Below are 5,571 nucleotides of genomic sequence, written 5' to 3'. Positions count from 1 at the left end.
GGCAATGAACAATGGAACACCCCTATTAGGCCAGAACCTATTTATTAGTAAGTTTTACAATACATCAAAAGATTCCTATTTACAAAGGAGTTAATTCAGCAGGAAGTAGAACAGTAGAGTATGACAGCAAACAGTTTTAGGATTCAGGAAGTGGTAACTGAGTCTTACTCAGTCTAGATCTAAACTCAGCATGCTTATGGCTACTGTGTCTCAGTAAGCTATTGTTTTTTTCTTTCCATATCAGGGGTTAAGGATTAATTTGGGAGCTGTTGCTTCCCAAGTACTATTGTACTTGTAACCCCATCCATGTTTGAGGAACAAAGCAAGTACCTTACTGAGTCAAGAGTCCTTCAAGTACTGAGTTAGACATTATGTATAAATCAAGTCTGAAATCATTAGATATTTAGTAGGAACATGCTGCTACAGTGTTTTTCTACAAAAATAAACACATTTAAGAAGCTAGAGCCAAACTGTTTCTAAGTTAAGAATCTTGAGAGAATTCCAGCATTTATGATTTACTACAGTTTCTATTTTATAACATGAATTCATGACCATTTTTAATTTAAACTGCAAGTAAAAAAAGAATAAATTGCAATAATCTGTTCTTTGATATCAGTATAAATAGTGAGTAAATTTTTTTCAACAAACAAAACCTTATTTCAAAATTCCAAATAGGAAGAGAAAGAGAACTGGTCACATCCATCAGGAACATCAGCATAATCCTTCTCATGGGTCAGGTGGATGGGGTAAACAGTTAATTTTATTCATAGATTTTCTTCAAAATTGGAAGCTACTCTCTTCCCTAATCCAACTTTGCAGCCCTATTCTTAACTCTGACACCATCTTCCCAGACAATATTTTTATCTAACACCATGTTAGCTATCAAACTTAAACAAAAACTACAAAAGCCACAGGCCACTAGAAACATACCCAAAACAGATTTCTTTATTTCTTCCAAACCTAAGATTCCTATTTTCATTTTCTCCATTTGTACTTTTTGGTGCTTGTTCATTAATCATTTTGTCCTGCTTTATAACTTAACAACTTTCAGCCACCAAGTTGCAGACACTATCATGATTCCTTCCTGGCTTCCCTGCCCAGATGACCTCAACAAAGTGTCCTAGAATGGAACCTCCCCTCCCCAGAGCCTTACCCTACTAGGGAAAGACAGAAACAGGCTAGGGGTATGGATCAATGTTGGAGAATTATACAGACGCAGGCTTTGCCACTCCCTGCAATTCCTCACAGTGCCCTTTTCAACCAATCCTGTCCCGACACGTCACTCCTGGTGGTTGCCCAATAAAGCCCTCCCACTTCCGCCCTCTCTCACTCTCGGCGCCACCCCCACCCTCTCTCACAGTCGCTCTGGCCTGAGCCACCCCCTCCTGATCCAATAATAAAGATTTGCGTACCCCACTTGCTCCGGACTCCCTCTCTTCTCCGCGGCACTGCCCGACACCTGGCGCCCATCATGTCCCGCACTCATGCCCTGCTGGGTGGCCTGGCCTGAGGTCCAGGAAAGTTGCCCAGACACAGGTTAAGTGGCATCCGCCTGCCTCTGTGGCCCCGCGTTTCCCCCCACCATGGGATTTTTTCTGCTTTACAAGGAGGTGTGCCAGACATTATATCCTTCTCTCCTGGGACAGGTTTTCAATCACAGAGATGCTTTAATTTTCGCTACACCATGGGTTCTCATGGCTATATTTGCTACTTTCAGGATATGTACAAGGCCTCCTGCCAAAAGGTTAAGTGACCTTGAGGCTGAGATACGGGAGTTAAAAGATATTTGCTTAGGACTTAAACGCCCTAAGCGATCTGTAGTCAGCCCAAAACTTCTGCCCCCGCAGACATGTGTTCGGCCACTTCTTTGACCCCCCCTTCCCCCACAGACACGTGTTCAGCCGCTTCTTTGACCCCTCCCCCCGCTGCCCCCGCAGACACATGTTCGGCCGCTTCTTTGACCCCTCCCCCCACTGATACCTCATCATTAAGAGACCTTGTGGCTGAGATACAAGAGTTAAAGGATATGTTTTTCAGCGCTTAGAGACCTTAAACCTTTTGCAGTCTGCCACAAGAGCTCTGTCCCCATAGGTATGTGTTCAGCTTCCCCTGCAGCCACTACAGCAGCTTCCACTTCTGTGACTCTTTCCCCTGCATCATCAAACCAAGTCCACACCTTCCCGGTAAAAGTGGCCCCCAATAAACAAAACCCTCAGGTGTAGCATCCATACTCCTCCAAAGAAATCAGGGAACTCAGAAAGGCCCTGAAGGAGGATGGCGTTCATGCCCCATGGACCAAGTCCATTTTATGAAACTTTTTCCAGCACCTTAACACCCCCCAAGACTGGAAAGACTTAGCTTGTGCTGCACTCCCAGACCCCCTCTACCTGCAATGGAAGGCATACTTTCGTGAAAAATGCTCTAGACAATCCCAGGAAAATAGTCACAAACAGATAGAATGGAATTTTGATGCATTGTTTGGAGCAGGAGAGTTTGAAACTGGAACTCAGCAGGCAGAAGCCAAGTTTCCAACCGGTTATTTTGAACAGGTACGCATCTGCGCAACACAAGCATGGGAAAGGTTAACCCCAACCACAGTAGAGGCCTCAATCCCCATTAACTCTCTTTGCCAAAACACTGATGAATCCTAAACGAACTTCATCTCCAGGGTGCAGTCAACCTTACAGAGAAAGATTTATAATCCTGAAGTCCACTCTCTCCTCCTGCTTTCTATTGTCTGGGATGGCATGATACCACAATTCCATCAGGCATGTCTTAGTCTTAAACATCTACACCCAGATAATTGGATTTCAGTGACACAGGAACATACATCAGGCTCTTATGAGGCACCCATTATGACAAAGGTTTATGGAGTTACCCAACGTAATCAAAACAGGGCCTGCTTTCAGTGTGGCCACCAAGGGCATTGGCGTAACCAATGTCCAGAAAAGCTCCAGTCAGGGCAACCACGCCTCCAGTTAGAGCAACCACACCTCCAGTCAGGACAAACCCGCCTTCAGTCAGGGAGCCAAAAGCCACGAACACTTTGTCCCAGATGTCGGAAAGGTTTTCATTGGAACAGAGATTATTGGTCCAAATTTCATAAAGATGGCATGCTCCTGAATGGTAAAATTCAGGGCCTGAGATTTTGTGGACCATTCCTGTTTTAGAACGAGGTCACCCTACTATGACAGTAAAGATTGGCAATATTCCTTTTAAATTTTTGATTGACATGGGGGCAGAAAAGAGGATTTTAAGGCAAGCAGAGGTTCCCCAAAACTAGGAACTCCTCCCGGGGCCCCGTAAACATGGAGTTGGAGGGGTAACCCAATCCTTTCTCACATGAGGTTCACTCATGTGGGAAGACCTGGAAGGTTCTACTGGACACTTCCACCCATTAGTAGCTGATATTAGCACCAACCTATTGGGCAGGGATCTTCTGGAATGTCTTGATGTTAGGATATCCACACATGCCTCTGCAGAGTGTAACACCCACTCCTGCGAAACCAGACCTATTCAGCACCCCCAATACTAACTGCCACTGTTCATAACCAAACTCCCTGCTTAGACTAGCTTTCTAATGAGCCAATCTGGGTAGAACAGTGGCCTTTGCCTAGGGATAAGCTAGAAATTTTAAAAGAGCTCGTCCAAGAGCAGTTATCCTTGGGACACATTCATCATTCTCAAAGCCCATGGAATACTCCTGTCTTTGTGATTAAAAAGCGCTCGGGAAAATGGCACCTCCTCCAAGATCTCCGTGTGGTAAATAAAACCATGCAGGTCTGGGGCTCCCCCAAAGGGGTTTGCCTCTTGCTTCTGCAATTCCCACAGGAATTCCAATCATAGCTATTGATATAAAAGATTGTTTTTTCTCGATTCCCTTGCATCCGCAAGACTGTAAACATTTTGCCTTCTCTGTTTCATCTACTAATAACGCCAGCCCTGCTGACAGATTTGAATGGGTGGTGCTGCCCCAGGGCATGTCCAATAGTCCTACAATTTGTCAAGAGGCTGCTAAATCTTCCCTTTTTCCATACATTCATAAGGGCCTTAATGTTTTTCATTACACAGATGATATTTTAATATGGGGGAAATCAGATACAGATCTCTGTGCCCTACGTGATTTTCTCATTCCTGCCTTAAAGAAAAACGGCCTTAATGTAGCTCCTGAGAAGATACAGCTAATTCCTCCAATATCTTTCTTAGGTTCAGAGATTTCTCTAATGCAAATTCATCCCTTAAAACCTAGTGTTACTTTTCCTTCTAACCTTACTCTTGCTTCTTTACAAAGTTTTCTTGGAAATTTAAACTGGCTTAGGCAGTATCTTTATCTGCCTACAAGCTGCCTCCAACCATTGTTTGACCTGTTGAAAGGAAACAAACAGCCCTCCTCAAAACGTAGGTTAACTCCCCGAGGCCTCCTTGGCACTGGAAAGGGTTAACCAGGCCCTCCAGGACATGCACATTGTTCAATTCTCCCCCTCCTCTCCGGAAAACCTTCTAATCTTTAACTCTACCCCCACAGTAGTAGGGGCATTGTGGCAAAACCATGGAGTTCTCGAGTGGCTTCACACGCCAGTAGGTGGAGCACCTAGACTCCTCACTGAGATAGATGCGTTAGCATTCATGGTTCACCAAGGAAGAAATAGGTCTGTGCAGGTCTTAGGGAAAGAACCAGATTTAATTATCCTGCCCTTTTTTCTCACAGATACAGAGTGGCTCATATGCCATCATTCCCGCTTTGCCATAAGCTTCATGGTGTTTCCAGGACAAATAGATAGCCATTTTCCTTCTAATAAATTGATAGCTTCTTTACCTCTTTTGCCTCTACTAGCACCTAAAATTTTCTCTCGGGATCCCATTCCCTCTGCTCCTACAGTCTTCACTGATGGTGGAAAAAGGGGAGCTGCTGCCCTTATATATTACCCAGACAAACAATCTCCTAAACTTCTCTTTACTGAGCTTCCTGAGAATTCCCCTCAGTACAAAGAACTTTATGCTGTTTTCCTTGCATTAAAAGCTGTACCAGAATGCTTCAACCTTTTTTCTGACAGTGTGTATACTGTTAACTTACTTCCATGGCTTGCTCGTTCTTATGTGAGAATTGATGACAACCCACTTTTCCCTCTCTTGATTCAAATCACCTCTATGCTCTGTTCTTGAACCCAACCACTGTATATTCAACACCTTCATTCCCACAGCCCTCTTCCTGGTTCCCTGTCTGAAGGGAATGCTGCAGCTGACCGCCTTGCCTCCACAGGAACTCTCCTAGTCTCTGTCTCTGATCCTGCTGACTTTCATTCCCTAACCCATATTAATCTTAAAGGCCTTTGAGCTCGATTTCCTGATGTTCCTTTACCACAGTTAAAACATATCCTTGCTACATGCTCTTTCTGTGCAAGTCTCATAAAAACACCTGCTATTGAGACTCTTGGGGTTAACCCCCGAGGCTTAAAAGCTAATGCTATTTGGCAAATCGATGTCACCCACATACCAAACTTTGGCAAACAAAAATATGTGTTTCTCTCAATTGATACCTTTTCTAAATTTATGTGGGTGACAGCTCAGATG

The sequence above is a fragment of the Erinaceus europaeus genome, chromosome 2 (assembly GCF_950295315.1).
Source record: "Erinaceus europaeus chromosome 2, mEriEur2.1, whole genome shotgun sequence".
Lineage (NCBI taxonomy): Eukaryota > Metazoa > Chordata > Mammalia > Eulipotyphla > Erinaceidae > Erinaceus > Erinaceus europaeus.
The sequence above is the reverse complement of the archived record's forward strand: the minus strand, read 5'-3'. Positions refer to the sequence as shown.